Genomic DNA, 18,251 nt, shown 5'->3' on the forward strand with positions numbered 1-18,251 from the left:
CCACCAAGCAGAAAGTAACTAAAGTATAACCACAGGAAATCATCAGGACGTAAAAAAAAATGCAATCTGTTAAGTAAGCCGCTGGGAACTAAATACAATGAGAGGAGAAAATGCCCAGAACAAAAAACACAGTGAAGAAAGAACAATGTATAAAACTCAAATAAGAAACTCCACAAATATTACACTATTAAACCAAGACACCAATAACACAAACAAAAAGACAGGCAGGAACCCAATATGGAAATACCAAAAGACAAACAATACCACAAGTCTCAAAGACAACATTTAAAATTCCATACATTTCGAATGAAAACTTATATTTCCCAGTTGATGCCTAGACAGTAGAGGCAAAAACAGGAAGACACCACAGCCAAGGACAGTCAGAATGAATGGGTGAAGAACTTTTCAGACAGGAACCTCACTGAACCTGAAAAGAAGGTGCTGGCCAAAGGACTCAATGTTGCTATTTCTTTACAATAGCTGCCCATAGTGTCACAAGTTTTCATGTTAGTTTGGTTATAAGTTTGTGTGTTATTCTTATTTAGGGTTTAGTGGAGATTGAGGTTAGTGATTATTTATCATCTGTCTCCTTGGTTTCTGTGTTTGGTTCCTTGTCTAGTCTGTCATGTGTGTTAGGTCTGTTAAGCGTGTGTTGTCGTGTCTAAATCTTCATGTTTCCTGTTTTATTTTGGAAAGGGTCTTGTGTTCTGTGTTCGTGTGGTTAGCTTTACTCTCCCCTGTGTCATTATGTTTCATTCTAGTCAGCTGTGTCCTTATGTGTCTCCACTTCCCCTGATCACCTTATGTGTGTATTTAAGTCCTCAGTCTTCCTGTGTTCGGTGTTGCGTCATCTGTGTTATCTCTCCTACCCATTGTCACAGTTTCCCAGTCAGATCACAGTAACTCACAGTTGTTATCTTGGTTAATCGTAGTATAAATTCACTGTGAGTCCTAGTCATAGTTTCTCAGTTTATGTTCAGGTTTTCCTTCGGTTTTTCCTTTTTGTATTTTTGTGAGTTTTCTGCCCTAAATAAAGGCTCGCTTTTTGTTAAGTCCAGTTTTGTCTCCTTGCCTTTGTCTACGCTTGGGTCTGCCCCAGCAGCAGCAACAGCGATTAGGATAGGAACTAACAAATGAACACAACCTGTAGCAGAGCTATCAGGATAAAGATTTCGGCCACCCTCTCTAATGCAAAAAAAATTAAAAATCCTCCATCTAACCTCACAACACAAGAAAAGAAGCCCTTCAAATCCCTGAGCAAACACCAAAACACCGTAAATCACCATATCACCAGCTGATGACGGGGAGGTGCACTGTTGTCTAAACACAACTGAGAATCAAACAAAACTCCACATAGTTTGTTTTTGTTTTTGTTTTTTTCAGTGCGCATGCGCCAACCAGCGTGCAGCCTATTACAGTCGCTCCTGCTTTTCTCTTAGTTTAGCTTTTTTTTCTTACGTATTCTTTTTTTTTCTGACTTGTATTTTCCTCCATTTTCTATCTCTTACTCAATCATGTGGATTGAGAGAGTTTTTGTTCTTCTGGTGGCCGTGGAACTGTTACTTTTATCAAGGAACGGGACCGCGGCACATCTCCTACACGCACGGACTGTTTACTCCAGAGATCAGCTGATCGCCCTGATGCCGGCCTAGTTCGCTGGCCAGGCCCGCAGAAGTACCAGCTGAAATTTGGAGGAAAACACATCGGGGATGCAGAGGTCAAGGACAGAAGAGAAGAAAAAAGGTGACGGTGAGACAGCGGAGGCTCGAAGCGAGGAGGAGGTTTAAACCGTGTCTGCCGTCTATCGTGATGGGTAATGTGCGATCGTTGGCAATTAAAATCGACGAGCTCTCAGCACTGGTACGGAGTCAGAGGGAATACCGAGAGTGTAGCCTGATGTGTTTCACCGAATCATGGCTGCACCAGGACATTCCCGATGAGAATGCTTCCGTGGAAGGCTTCCACACTGTTCGGGCGGACAGGGACAGCATCGCTAGAGGTAAGCGGAAAGGAGGTGGGCTTGCTGTTTTAGTTAACAACCGGTGGTGTAACCCTGCCAACATAACAATCAAAGAAAGGATTTGTTGCCCGGACACTGAACTGTGTGCTGTTGGACTCAGGCCATATTATTTACCCAGGGAATTCTCTCACGTCGTCTTGGTGGCTGTTTATGTACCCCCCTCTGCTAACCCCACAGCTGCATGTGACACTATCCACTCTGCCATAGCTCGGCTACAGACTCAGCACCCGAGTGCCTTTATTGTGATCTCAGGTGACTTCAACCATGTATCACTGGACAATACACTATCAACATTCAAACAATATGTGGACTGTCCCACCAGGGGAGAGAAAACTTTAGACTTACTGTATGCTAACGTCAAGGATGCATACAGCTCCTCCTCCCTCCCCCCACTTGGTAGGTCAGATCATAACCTGATTCACCTCACCCCCTGCTATGTGCCAATTGTGAGGAGGGAACCTGTGACCACCAGGACTGTCAGGAGGTGGTCAGAGGAGGCCTTAGCAGAACTACAGGGCTGTTTCGAGGTGACCGACTGGGAAACACTCTGTGAGCCTCACGCCGAGGACATCAATGGGCTTACTGAGTGTATCACAGACTACATAACTTTCTGCACCGACTCCATTGTTCCAGCTCAGACTGTTCATTGTTACCCAAATAACAAGCCGTGGGTGACTAAGGACATCAAAGCCCTCCTCAACAACAAGAAGAGGGCTTTCAGAGGGGGCAACAAAGAGGAGGTGAGGAAGATCCAGGTGTTACTAAAGGACAAGATCAGAGAGGCTAAGGACAATTACAGGAGGAAGCTGGAGTGGAAACTCCAGCAGAACAGCATGAGAGAGGTGTGGAGGGGCATGAAGACCATCACTGGATTCAGGCCAACCAACAGCAGGGGAACTGAGGGAGGTGAGAATAGAGCCGACGAGTTGAATCTGTTTTTCAATAGATTCGACACCACAGTGTCTGCTCCCACCCCCACAACCTCACCTGCAGTCAGCCTGGAATCCAGAGCCACACCACTGTGCCAGCCTCTCTCTTCACATGTTGCCTCCTGTGAGATTCCTGACACCCCTCCCCCACCCATCACCTTCACTCAATACCAGGTTGAGATGCAAATGAGGAGACTTCACTCAGGCAAGTCTGCTGGACCAGACGGAGTGAGTCCCCTTGTCCTCAAGACCTGTGCCCCCCAGCTGTGTGGAGTCTTTCATAAACTGTTTATGCTGAGTCTGAGTCTGCAGAGGGTCCCGGTGATGTGGAAGACATCATGCCTCGTCCCTGTACCAAAGACGCCACGTCCCAGTGGCCCCCAGGATTACAGGCCCGTGGCATTGACCTCCCACATCATGAAGACCCTGGAAAGGCTCATCCTGGACCAGCTGCGACCCATAGTAAGACCACATCTGGATCCCCTTCAGTTCGCTTATCAGCCTCGTCTCGGAACTGAGGACGCCATCATCTACCTGCTCAATCGTGTCTACACCCATCTGGACCAGCCGGCGAGCACTGTGAGGGTCATGTTTTTTGACTTTTTCAGTGCTTTCAACACCATCAGGCCGACCCTCCTGTTTGATAAGTTAGCAGCGATGCAGGTGGATGCTTCTCTGGTGTCCTGGATTGTTGATTACCTGACAGGAAGACCACAATATGTACGTCTCCCACAGTGTGTGTCTGACAAGGTGATCAGCAACACAGGGGCACCACAGGGGACTGTCCTCTCCCCCTTCCTCTTCACCCTCTACACCACAGACTTCAGCCACTGCACAGAGACCTGCCATCTTCAGAAGTTTTCTGATGACTCTGTGGTGGTTGGATGCATCAGCAGGGATGATGAGACAGAGTACCGGGCTGTGGTCGACTCCTTTGTCACGTGGTGTGAGCAGAATCATCTGCAGCTCAACGTGGCAAAGACCAAGGAACTGATCGTGGACTTCAGGAAGACCAGGAAACACTTGACCCCTGTTTCAATTCAGGGGGTCAGTGTTGACATTGTGGAGGACTATAAATACCTTGGAGTACACATTGACAATAAACTGGACTGGGCTAAAAACACCACAGCACTTTACAGGAAGGGCCAGAGTCGTCTCTATTTTTTGAGGCGACTGAGGTCCTTCAACATCTGCCAGAAAATGCTGAGGATTTTCTATGAGTCTGTTGTGGCCAGTGCGATCCTCTATGCTGTTGCATGCTGGGGGAGCAGGCTGAGGGTCGCAGATGCCAACAGACTTAATAAACTAATCTGTAAGGCCAGCAATGTTGTGGGGATGGAGCTGGACTCCCTCAAGGTGGTGTCGGAGAGGCGGATGCTGTCCAAGATAAAGACAATGTTGGATAACACCTCCCACCCACTCCATGACATGCTGGTCAGTCACAGGAGCACGTTCAGTGAGAGACTGAGATTACCAAAAAGCACCACTGAACGACACAGGAAATCATTCCTGCCTGTGGCCATCTCCCTGTACAACGCATCCACTTAACACACTGTTTGCTGCTACAACTACACATGTTTCTTTTCCAACTATTTATTTATGAGTGACTTATGTATGTATGTATGTATGTATATATATGTATATATTGTACTATTCTTAGTTAGTGTATTGTCTGTCTTGTCTTAATGTTGGTTTAAAATGGAGCACTGTAACAAAAAATAATTTCCCCCAGGGATCAATAAAGTATTCTGATTCTGATTCTGATTTTGTTGGTTTTTGGTTTTTGCCCTTTATCACCGTCCCTCTTCCCCGCTCTTTTCCTTTCCCTCTTTCTTTCTCCCCTTTCTTTTCCCCAGTCAAGTCTGTCCCGTATTTAACAAGTGAAAATAAAATAAACAATAAAAGCAAAGGTGAATCAAATAGACCAATACGGCAAGGCTGGGATGGTCCATTTGGTAAAGTAAATCTGTTGAGCATCTTTCTTTGCCTTTAGACAGTAATTCTGATGGCAAAAGAACCATTGTTAGCAGCATAAACTCAGCAACCTAAAATATTGCCAAGAAGCTCACCAGCATCCTAGTGCCTCTTGTGGGGGACACACCACATCACATCTAAAACTGCCTTCACCAACAAGGTCCATAAACTATCCCTGGATCTAGATGAAACCGTAGTGTCCTTTTATCACTTCGCTTCCATACGTACAAGTAGATATTGTTGCAAAAATTTGTTGCATTGTATCATGTGCTGGTTCCACTCTTCACATTAGCTCTGAGTGAGTTTCTGTAATGCTGTCTTTCATTTGTTCCTTCTTAAATTGACCTGTGGACTCCTTCCCACTTGATGTGCCTTGAATTATTATTTTATTTTTTATTCTTTACTTCAATTTAAGCACAATATAAGAGCTGCTTTTAAGATTTTATAGCTGTGGCTGAATTTGGGTTTATATCAGGGGGGCGGCAACCCTGGGCATGCGTGCCACAGCTGGCATGCGAAGGGTTAACTGATGGCATGACCATAGCTGGACTGGCCCAGTGGGCCAATGGTGATTTTTCGTTTTTATGGGCCGATGATTTTTTTTTTTTTTTTGTAACGGTATAAACAATGAAAGGTGATGGATTGGCCAGATGCTGGCAGATGTGTAGAAATAACTCAGTTGTTTGGTGGTGGCTATGGCGGAGCTTCCACAGAGGCCAGCAGGTGGGTAAGGGAAAGGGGAGGCAGGAGGAGCAGAGACCCGAGGCGGTGAACTGAACTTCAGGTAAGAAGTTATGACCTGCAGTCTATCTGGGTCAGATATAAACCAAGTTTAGGTGGAGTTTATTTTCGTTGTGCTGACTTTTTACAGTCAGTTACAATAACTCCTACTGCGTACTAGCTAGCATGACGGAGTTTATATACAACTGGGTGGGTACTATGATGTTACTGATAGTGAACTTTATTTTATTCATAAAGTTAGTTAGTAGAGTTGCCAACTGACCCGTAAAAACGGAGAGAACTATTACGCGTTTCGTATTGAGCTGAAAAGGAACACAGTTTGTCCCGTACTTCAGCTAGGATGGAAAAAGACACAAAGGTGGAGTTATTCTGTCTTTATGCTGTCAGCTGTCTCTTCTTCTCTCATTCAATCATGAAACTGATCAATGATCAGCTGATCGGCTTTTCTCTCTTGTTTGTTTATCGCCCACTTTGCGCCAGAAACAGGAAACAGGCGGATGTCGCGCTAAACAACAGCAGCACATTTAAGCTTGATCATCTGTTGTTAGAATTTATTTAATATTAATTTCTAGTATCAGCTGATGTTTGCTGGAGCCACAGATGTAAAACTGCTGGTCATGATATCGGTTTGGATATGTGGTGAGAGGGAAACATGAAGATGAAACCAGGAGATGTCCTTACTGAATCATCAGAGCTGAACAGGTGATGGAGAAACAGGTTTACCTTTTAGGTGACATGAATGAGTTGACGTTATGAACTGTTTCTGAGAGACAAATAACACCAGGATTTAGAACTAGATTTTAGATTCAGACTTAACTAGAATTTAAACTTAAAGTTACAATAATGAAGGTACTCAAATACCTGAATTGCTGTAAATGCTGCACAGTGTCATGTCATGTGAATGTGACAGACGAGTGAAAATGCTAGCAAACTGAAACTAAGTGTGGTTTATCTGTGTAAAACACATGTAGACTGCATGCACATGAATTTGACTTTTTGTTGCGTGTGTTTCTTATGAACTTCATGTGAAAGCCACAGCAGACTCGGGTGTGCATTCTTGCTGTACGCACTCAGCTGCAGCTATGCCACTGCCAGCCACACACATCAACAACAACCACAAACACAGAACCTTACACAGCTAGCGCGGCATGATTGTGATGCAGCACAGGTGCATCTGCCTTCCCTGCTGTGTCACCAGTGATCACGCCCCGCCAGAGTAATATTCCCAAATAAGTGATGCAAAGCAATTCTGACCAGTTTGTCTGTCTTTGAAGGTTCTCAGTCATCCGGGTCATTGAAGCTTAACGAGCTTGGAAATAAAAGAGTCTGGACTTCTTGAAGTTGCTTGAAGACGTTTCACCTCTCACCCAAGAAGCTTCTTCGGTTCTAGGGTCAAATGGTGGAGAGTCGACACAGAAAGTCATAAAGTCAAACATAACTTTTAAAAACACCAGCATAAGCTCATGAGGCCTTGATGGTAAAAAACTACATTTCCGCGAAAATGACGTCACTTCCGGTTTCGGGCAGGTCATGGCGGACATGCGATAGTTCGTGCTGATGGACGTAGGAAGTGTTATGAACAGCTCATCGGATCGGCAAAGCGTGTTTCTGGAATATTATGTTTTTGTTGCTGCAAGCGGTTTTTATGCAGTTTTTGCAAAGCTATATGTGGAAGGAAACTGTGGACTAGGACAAGCTGATGGCATAGGATGTAAGTACAACTCCTCCGGTTTCATATGCAAAAAAAATTATTGCGCTAGCTCACGTGGTTGCAGTGCTACCGGGATTTAAAACTAGTTACGCAAAACAGAGTGTGCCCGCTCTGACCGGTTTTAAAGGGTTAAGACCTACCATAGCACCAAGTCCGCCAGAGCTTATATTATATTTTTACATGTTGTAGTACCATTTTTGGGAGCATTTCAAGTTGATATACATCAATACAACCATTATAGCCCAAATTGTAACAATATGTATGCATTAAGTGCATAGTAATTACATACATTGCAAAAAGGTGCAATAAACTACAAAAAAATGTAAATCATTTTTGTTTTTTTAACATATATTTCTAGTTAGAGAAATTTAAGAGGCTTATCCCTCAAAACTGTAAATACAAAAAAGTTGCACAAAATAGTTTCCTACCACAGGAAATTTATTTTAAGTGTCTTCATAGTTTTATTTTTGAAATACATCAATTTTTATACACTGCAGGAAAAATGAAAATAAATATTGTAATGCAAATCTGCAATAAAAACAACGTATGCATCAAAATAAACTATTTCCAGCAGTGCAATATGAGTCCTAAGCATCCCAGAAATGACACAGAAAGTCATAAAGTCAAACATAACTTTTAAAAACACCAGTATAGGCTCATAAGGCCTTGATGGTAAAAAACTACATTTCGGCAAAATGACGTCACTTCCGGTTTCGGGCAGGACATGGAGGACATGCAATAGTTTGCGCTGACATCTGTAGGAAGTGTTACAAACAGCTGATCGGATCGGCAAAGCTGTTTCTGGAATATTATGTTTTTGTTGCTGCAAGCGCTTTTTATGCAGTTTTTGCAAAGCTATATGTGGAAGGAAACTGTGACCTAGGACAAGCTGATGGCATAAGATGTAAGTACAACTCCTCCGGTTTCATATGCAAAAAAAAATATTGCACTAGCTTACGTGGTTGCAGTGCTACCGGGATTTAAAAATAGTTACGCAAAACAAAGCGTGCCTGCTCCGACCGGCTTTACAGGGAGTGCAGAATTATTAGGCAAGTTGTATTTTTGAGGAATAATTTTATTATTGAACAACAACCATGTTCTCAATGAACCCAAAAAACTCATTAATATCAAAGCTGAATGTTTTTGGAAGTAGTTTTTAGTTTGTTTTTAGTTTTAGCTATTTTAGGGGGATATCTGTGTGTGCAGGTGACTATAACTGTGCATAATTATTAGGCAACTTAGGCAACAAAAACCAAATATATACCCATTTCAATTACTTATTTTTACCAGTGAAACCAATATAACATCTCCACATTCACAAATATACATTTCTGACATTCAAAAACAAAACAAAAACAAATCAGCGACCAATATAGCCACCTTTCTTTGCAAGGACACTCAAAAGCCTGCCATCCATGGATTCTGTCAGTGTTTTGATCTGTTCACCATCAACATTGCGTGCAGCAGCAACCACAGCCTCCCAGACACTGTTCAGAGAGGTGTACTGTTTTCCCTCCTTGTAAATCTCACATTTGATGATGGACCACAGGTTCTCTTTTTTTTTTTTTTTTTTTTTTTTTTTTAAATGACATCAGAAACAGCAGTATGCGACATTACGTGATGGCAGAGCTTCAGTTCATCCTTTGTCATTTTTTTTTTTTTTTTTTTTTTAATAAATAAGACAGGGGGAATGAATGAGAGAAAGAGGGGGAGAGAAAGAAAGAAAACCAAAGGGGAGAAGAGACGGTGAGAAGGGGGGGGAAGAGAGAGAGAAAAAAAAAAAAAAAGAACTCCTGGGTCACCTGTATGGAGAAAAAAAAAAAAAAAAAACAAACAAAAAAAACAAACAGAGGAGACAGCAAACAACAAAGAGCAACATAATAATAGAGAAAACAAAGCACCATCACAATAAACTAGCTAGTCATAGATATCAATATTTACTAAATAATAAACGATATTGTGCAGCACGCAAGATAGACAGCGCACAGTGTGCTTTGAGGCAGCAGCCAAGAAAGCTTTAGTCCGCGTCTGTGAATACCCATGTGTGCATACCTGTGTGGATCAGCATGCTTGCATTCCAAAGGTTTCTCCATGTAATGATCTGCTAGGGAGTGTGGGGGGGCCACAGCCCCGTCCTCCAGGGTGTGAAGCGGGTATGGAGGAGATCAAAACTCCAGACATCCAGAGGCCCCCAGAACACAAGAGACCATGGAAGACCAACAGAGGGGCAGCCGCGCCACTGTTCCAGTAAGAGCTGAGGAGAGTCCCAGATGAAGGCTCGCCCAGCAGCCGCGGAGCAGAAGTCAGGGGGAGTTGCAGTGACGCGCCCGTGAGCTCCGCCGGCCCCCAGCTGTGCCTGAGTGACCGAGCCCCAGGCCGAGAGGCCGGGGGCACCCCACCTCCAAAGGGGCCCGAGCGAGCCCCAGGCCCCAGGCCCCGACAAGCGGCCACCAAGGAGTGAGCCGGTGTGTACCCGGACGCCCACCCCCAGACACAAAGAACCACCAACACACCGACACCTGAGGGAGTCCGCCACCGGCAGGGGAAGTGGTGGTGGGTGGAGATAGGCCTCCAAACCTTGGAGGGCCTGAGGTGTCCCCAGAGAGGTGGCGTCTGATACCCAACCTGACATATAGACACAGACATACAGGCACACACAGACACAAACATCCATTCCCACCCTCATGCTCTCATATGCACTCACTCCACACTCAACCAACGTGGAGACAGACATAAAGAGACGCTGTACACACAATCACACTCCCCAAGCGTACTCTACAAACCGGGTCTAGGTACCCTTGCCCCTGGAGGGGGGAATTGCACCCAGACCCAGGTGGTGTTACCCTTTTCCCTGCGGTGGGGAGAGGCAGACCACCCCGACTCCGCAGCAGCAGGGAGGCCCCACACCCCAGACCGCAGTCGGACGGCCAACTCCTCCTACTAGCCCTCCCGCTCCAGCAGGCCGCAGAGAATGGGGGTGGGAGAAGACTCCAAACCTCCCTCCACCCGCTCATTGTAGTGTTGATGCATATGTGTTCTAAGGTGCAATTAAAACCCAGGAGGGCATGGAGCTACCTGCCAAGGAGCAGCAGGTAAGCGCATAGTCCCTCCTGCTAGCCCTCAATGACTAAGTGCATTTAAAATTGAGAGGTGGGCAACGACGTCAGGGGTGAGGTGTACACCCTGATGGTACTTTGGACTCCGTGTATCGTGCCCACCCCCAAGACCACAGGTTCTCAATGGGGTTCAGATCAGGTGAACAAGGTGGCCATGTCATTAGTTTTTCTTCTTTTATACCCTTTCTTGCCAGCCACGCTGTGGAGTACTTGGACGCGTGTGATGGAGCATTGTCCTGCATGAAAAGCATGTTTTTCTTGAAGGATGCAGACTTCTTCCTGTACCACTGCTTGAAGAAGGTGTCTTCCAGAAACTGGCAGTAGGACTGGGAGTTGAGCTTGACTCCATCCTCAACCCGAAAAGGCCCCACAAGCTCATCTGTGATGATACCAGCCCAAACCAGTACTCCACCTCCACCTTGCTGGCGTCTGAGTCGGACTGGAGCTCTCTGCCCTTTACCAATCCAGCCACGGGCCCATCCATCTGGCCCATCAAGACTCACTCTCATTTCATCAGTCCATAAAACCTTAGAAAAATCAGTCTTGAGATATTTCTTGGCCCAGTCTTGACGTTTCAGCTTGTGTGTCTTGTTCAGTGGTGGTCGTCTTTCAGCCTTTCTTACCTTGGCCATGTCTCTGAGTATTGCACACCTTGTGCTTTTGGGCTATTTGCACGAAGAGGATGATGTGGACAAAATACTCATTTGCCTAATAATTCTGCACTCCCTGTATAGTGGAAACTGAGGAGCATGATCCACTGAAATGCTTCAGTCCCTATTATTGAAGAGGGGAACCACCACCCCAGTTCACCAATCCAGTGTCCCTCTCCCCAAAGTGCACACTATATTACAAACATGAAAAGAAAAAAAAAGGGACTGATAGTTTTAAAAGTTTACCACTGCCACTTAATTTGGGGTATTTTTAGGTTTGGGGGATATTCTGGATTAAATTGGTTAGGGTTTAGTTGCTCTTTTGTCATCATTTCCCTTGATTTTGTTTATACAGAACTTTTTATTGAGCTGGAGAAAAAGCCAAAAAATTCCTCAGTAATTAATGGTAACTTGCAGATATATTTATTTTGTTTACAATACATTCTAATGTGTCTAAAAGTACATAATTACAGTGAAAAATCTCTGCTGGGGCTTGGTGACTGCTGTACAGTCACCAAGTTATTTTCCCGGTTTGAGTCCAGAATAAACCATTTCATGGGCTGTGGCAGGATCTGATTTTCCTAAAAAAATAAATAAAAATAGACAATTAATCAAAAACATTTTCCCAGCAAGATTGTAATTTAAACTGGATCAGTACGTGTTTATAAATTTTATTCAGGATTTATAAATTGTAGAAGAGAAAGTGCTAGAAAAAATTATCTGATATATTACTTTACTTACCTTTCCTTGTCTTGGCTATCGATTTAATATTCGAGACCTGTGCGTACAACAGGCTAACGTCTAAAACAAAGTCTACCACTGAATTCATAAGTAGTCCTGCTCCTAATCACATCCATCCAACCTTCACTTCTTTAGGGCTTTCTTGGACTTTACTGATACAGGTCTCATAACATTAAACATTAGCCTTGTCACAAAGATTTATGCTTCAGTTGGCACTTTTTTCTTCATTTTTGTTAAGACGCGATAATCAACAGATGATATGACAACACTTCTACTGTAGAAGTAAGGGGTGAAAAAATTGATTGCCTCTGACTGACCAGCTGTCAAAAACAGTCCTAAATTTCTCCTAACTGTTCCCAGATGGGTTTCTCCAGGAATGTCTTACTGCGACACCAAGGAATAAAATACAGATTGCTGATTATTCTTTATGTGATATTAAAAAAAGAAACATTTAAAAGCAGGATTGTTGTCACTGACTGTACTGTACCTGAGGAAGGTCGTATTTTAACATCAGAGTAAACACAACTCTCCTCTGGTATCTTGGGCTTCTCTGTCAGAAGGATAAGACAAATGTCAAAAACCAAACAAAAAAAAGAAAAAAAAAGAAAACACAATTTTCTTTATTTTCTTTAAATATTGCTCGCTTTAAAAACATCTAAACCCCTAAATGTTTCCAACATAAAGTACTTACTCCTTGGAGTGGTGTTTTTAAGCTCCACCAAAGAATATGTGACATCCTCTGATTCAACTGAAATAGTGAAACAGTTATCCATTAATTAATAGATTATTAAAGGTCCGGGCGGGGTTACCTGGACCTGGGATATAGAGTTTGGGGAGTGCGACTGTCTGTGCAGTGTCTATTTGTGTCTGTCTACACGTTGGGTGAGTGCCGAGTATTTGGTTGTGCATATGGGGTGGGAATGCACGTCTGTGTCCGCGTGTGCCTGTTCGTCTGTGTCTATATGTCAGGTTGGGTCTTAAACCCAACCTCTCTGGGTACATCTCAGGCCCTCTAAAGTACGGAGGCCTATCTCCCCTCACCACACTCCCTGCCGGTGGCTGATGCCCTCAGATGTTGGTGTGTTGGTGGTCCTTGTCGGCTGGGCGCTCATATATGTACCGGCTCACTCCTGGTGGCTGATTGGCGGGGCCGGGTGCCTGTGGCCCGGCAGGGGTGGGATGCCCTCAGGCCTCTGGCCTCGAGGCCTGAAGCTCGGTCCTCTCTGACACAGCTGGCTGCCGGCAGAGCCCGCGGGCACGCCACTGCAACCCCCTCTGGCCTCTGCTCCGTAGCTGCGGGGTGACCTCTCCTTTGGGGCTCTACTCAGCTCTTCCCAGGAGGGTGGCACGGTTCCCCCCCCCTTTGGTGGTCCTCCTTGGGTCCTTGTACTCTGGGGCCTCTGGATATCTGGGGCCTGGATCTCCTCCATACCTGCTTCATACCCTGGGAGACGGGGCTGTGGCTCCCCACACTCCCTAGCAGATCGTTACATGGAGAAACCTTTGGAATACAAGCATGCTGATCCACACAGGTGTACACACGGGTGTTCACAGACGAGGACTACAGCTTTCTTGGCTGCTGCCTCAAAGCACATTGTGCGCTGTCTATCTTGTGTGCTGCACAATATCGTTTAATATTTAGTATCTACTGTTATCTACTGCTAGCTAGTTTATTGTGATGGTGCTGTTTTTTTATTATGTTGCTCTTTTTTTTTTGCTTTCTCTTCTGTTTTTTTTCTCCATACATGTGATCCAGGTGTTTTGTTTGTTTTTCTTTTTTTCTTCCCCCCTTTCTCACCATCTCTTCTCCCCTTTGGTTTTCTTTCTCTCCCTCCCTTTCTTTCATTCTTTCCCCCTGTCCTATCCCCAGTCATGTCTGTCCCGTTTGTAGCAACTGAAAATAAAATAAATTCATAATTATAATAAAGGTCAATCAAATGGACCAATATGGCAAGGCCATGATGATCCACTTGGTAAAATAAATCCGCTTGGCATCTTTCTTGGCCTTAAGACAACAAGTCTGATGGCTAAAGATCCAAACGGGACAAAAAAAAAAAAAAAAAGATTATTAAAAGTCCTACTCATTTTTATTTTCCATGGTACATACTGTGCCTTTTTCTGTGTCATTGATGTCTTTATTTGATTTGTAGAAAAAGGAATCACATACAGAGTAAAATCAAGCCAATGGTTAAATAAATAATACAAAATAAATAGTCATATATAGCAATTTGAGCATCTTCTAATACATCTAATCAGGACGTAATGTATTAAGCTCAGAGTTTACAATTTGTCAAGAAAACAATGCAGGGTGAAGGCTGACCTTGAACAGGAGAAATGTGTTGAGTTTCATCTTGCTTGGTCATGTGGTTTGTAGCAGAGTGCTGATTTTCGCTCTGAGGCCTGGAGGAATAAAAATATAACATAAATTTGTAAATGTAACAATTCCAGAAGGTTGAAAAAGGGGTGGGAAGGGTTGAACCAACCTCTTAAAGCATGAATCTGTAAAACAACAAAAAAGAAAATAATTTCAAACTGCTCTGGTGCAATGACAGTACATCTACTTCAGACTAGATGCATGAATACTTAGATCACATAATAAGGCAAAAACAAGATGGAAATGGCCTCACCCTTTGACAGTTTGAAGCGACACAACAGCAGAAGAAGAAGAATCAGTAAAATTCCACAAACAAGTCCAACAATCAAAGGAGTGAGAAACGAAGAGTTTTCAGGCCCAGGCTCTGCTGTAATAAATGTTAGGTTCTAATTAGATTTATGTATAAAGATTCTCCAAAATGATTTAGAGTTCTTTAATGGCACAAGAACAACACATATTCCTAATAACAGTATTTCTGCATAAACCTGAAGGTTACAAACATATGCTAGAGCCCAACATTCTTTTCCTGTATATTGACACCTATGGAAATCTTCTTATAATTATGTCACTGCATGGCAGGAATCATCATTTCCTCTCCTTTACTTTGTGTGTGTGTGTGTGTCTGGGGGGGGGGGGGGGGGGTAGATGCTGCAGATTTGTTATCGTCACATGCATGATGTAAATCTCCTGTTCAACCATATCCATAAGGTGCCCCACTGGATTGAGATCTGGTGGCTGTGAGTACACAGAGAACTCATTGTCATATTCGAAAAACCAGTTTGTAATGACTTTAGTTTTGTGACACGTTAACCTGCTGGAAGCATTCATTAGAAGATGGGTACACTATGGTCATAAAGGTGGATGGACATGGTCAAAAACAATACTTAGTATTGTTTTCTGCAGTAGTATTCTGTGGTATATAGACAATGCTCACTTAGTACAAAGGGGACAAAAGTGTACTAAGAATATCTCTCGCACTATTACACAACCACCAGTATCCTGGACTGTTAATACAATACAGGATGGAGCTGTGCTTTTGTGCTGTTAGGTCTCCACTGACCAAAAACATCTTACTTAAACCACAATATGTCGATGTGATGGTGTAACTTCTGTCAACAATTAGCAAAATTACATGTACTAAAAATCAGCCTTAGAGGAAAAAATATATATTATTGCATATTTATACTTTAAATATGGCTCTGTAGTACTGAACCTTTTAACCTATAAATAATGTTGATGTTTTCAAAAACTATGGTATTTCTACGCAGCTAAAGTCAATTTGTAACAATGACCCAGTGGTAAACAAGAGCTATTCAAACTTTAAATATTATACAAATATCATATTGAATATTGTCAAATTGAAAGGCTCACAACAATCTTTTGAAGGTTGTATACTCATTAACTTTCAGTCAAACTCACTGTTTTTATCAATGTTGACTGGATCACTGTAGTCTGTGTAGTAAACTGGGTTTCCTCTTCCTGCTCTGCACCTGTAGAGTCCTTCCTGTGAGACACTGATTTGTCCGTCTGAAGGAGCAGCATCTTGTGTAGTCAGGGGTTCAGAGGATTTATTACCTCTGTACCAGAAGTATTTCCATTCAGATGACAGGTTCACTGAGCAGTTCAGAGTCACTTTGCCTGCTACTGGAACGTCTCTGCTGTTAGTAGTCAGTTGGGCCTTTGGTTTAACTGCTGTTGTATGTAGAACAAAGGCAGGAGAAAAAAGACATATTATTTAACATCACAATTTACAGGTCAGGATCACACTGCCCTGGTCTGTGCTACCTGAGGCATGCAAGGCTATTATCTGCCTTTAAATTAGACCTTGACCTTTTCTTCAGTGCATGATGCTCTAGCAGTATTACTTCCATTTCCTGTGACCACACAGTTAAAGGTTCCGAGCAGCTTTAACACTGATGGCTTTACGTCAACTCACTCTTTCATCATTTCTGTCTTTTTTATTATCTAGTAAGTAGCCACATAATTCAATAATTATAGCATATGCATTAATACAGAAGAAGAAGACGCACATGATGTTTCATCAAGTAGAAACAAAAACACATTAACAGCAATTTATGACCTTATGGTTTCTTTATGATTTTCTTTATGATATTTAATTAAGTATTTTTATGTCTTTAAATTCTCTGCAAAGTGCAACACTTTGTTCTTTTTAGGCTTTTAGATCTTATGTTACGGTTGGATTGAGTTGGGCCCAGCTTTTGACCCTTTTTCAAAAATACAAGTCGTGGTTTTTCTTCTGGATAAACCTTCCAGTATTCATTATTGACAAAACTTCACTTATTTAAATTTCAATACTCCCATCCATCCATCTTCTTCCATTTATCCAGGGCCGGAAGAAGATGGATGGATGGGAGTATTGAAATTTAAATGAGTGAAGCTTTGTCAATAATGAATACTGGAAGGTTTTCAGAAGAAAATCATGACTTTCAATACTTCCAAATATAAAATATTTTAGCTTATATAGTTAGGTGGTTCAACTCACTAGATTCAATTGCCTTAAAATACTACAATAATAATAATAATAATAATGTATATACACACATGACTTACTTGATGCTGACAATGTGAAGGCTTCACTCCACTCTGTTGAAGAATATAAGTCATCTCTGCGTCGACTCTTACACATGTAGTCTCCACTGCTGGACTCAGAAACTCTGAATGTCACATCATTATTGTGTGTCCACTGTGTGGGTGTCCTGGGTCCTCTCCATTCATACTCCCACTCAGTGGTTTCACCTCCTTCCTGCACCTCACATGTCAGAGTGATCGTCTCACCTCTGAATATCTGAGGCCAGTTGGGTCGTTGTTTTACAACAACTTTATTGGAAACTGTTTACACATATTAACAGTTGAGATACAAACAGAAACATGAAATCAACACAGAAAACTTAACATTGTATGTTTGATAATCATGAGTGAATGTATATTTCAAACTAAATGACTGAACTCACAGGTTTTCTCAATGGTGACATCATCACTTCTATCAGTGTAGTAAACTGGGTTTCCTCTTGTTCCTCTGCAGCTGTAGATTCCTCCTTCAGATACTCTGATATCTCTGTTTTGTTGATCTCTGATTTTACCTTCAGAGGTTCTTTGGGTTCGTCTGAACCACTCATATTTCCATCCATCAGAGCTCTGCACAGAGCAGGTCAGTGTCACACTGCCCCCTACTGGTATGATTGTTGTTCCTGCTGTCAGTGTGGCCCTGGGTTTATCTGCAGTTATAAAAAAGAAGGGAAGGAAATATGCATGTTGATCCATTAAAAAAAATAAAAATAAAAATAAATATCTAGATTTAAACCATGTTTTAATGTTCTGCATTTCTCTTAATAAGATCAGTATAACTGTTTGTCTATTTTCTGGCCCGAAGAAGTCCCACTATAATCTAATGCTGAATGATACACACTGATTCGTGAAGATTCCATTATTTGTACCCACAATGGTACATCTAGTGATGATGGATTAAACAGTGAGGGAGTATTTAGCATTATGTTAGCATTGCATGGGCAAAATAACCGGTAAATACGGTGGTCCTGTTTGAAGCTTCACATTTCATGCATCAGGAAAAAAGTTTCAGTAGCAACATTAATTAATTAATTAATTAATTAAAATCTACATTATTATTCAGATGAGAATTTGAACAGAACAATTCATGCTATTGTTCACAGAGGACTTACCTAATGCAATTATAGAGACAGTATTACTGTTCTTTGTTTTATGTGACCTCTTTTTGCGACCAGAGCACTGATATTCACCACTGTCACCCTTAGAGCTAATTTCTAATGTATAGTCTTTGTGTGTGTTGTAGGGGATAAATTCTCGCCCATCCTTGTTGATTTTGTATTCCCAGTCAGCGTCTTCACCTTCATTCATGTCACATATGAAGGTAACAAACTCTTGAATAACAAAACTGGACCAGTTGGGTTCAATAGTTAGCACAGCAGCTAGAATCCAACACAATCACACCATTAGAA

The 18,251-nt window shown here is 42.6% G+C and overlaps 1 protein-coding gene across 1 annotated transcript in view; it reads right to left on the reverse strand.

Moving 5' to 3' along the window:
- The window catches only part of LOC113018972 (uncharacterized), a 62,945-nt gene extending 46,103 nt beyond the window's left edge, over positions 1-16,842 (reverse strand). The window contains exon 1 of the mRNA XM_026162425.1: positions 16,828-16,842. The gene's annotated coding sequence lies outside the window, so the exon portion shown is untranslated. The remainder of the gene's footprint in view (positions 1-16,827) is intronic.
- Between the last annotated feature and the right edge of the window lie 1,409 nt (positions 16,843-18,251).

This window comes from Astatotilapia calliptera, chromosome 3 (genome assembly GCF_900246225.1).
Source record: "Astatotilapia calliptera chromosome 3, fAstCal1.2, whole genome shotgun sequence".
In the NCBI taxonomy this organism is placed as follows: Eukaryota; Metazoa; Chordata; class Actinopteri; order Cichliformes; family Cichlidae; genus Astatotilapia; species Astatotilapia calliptera.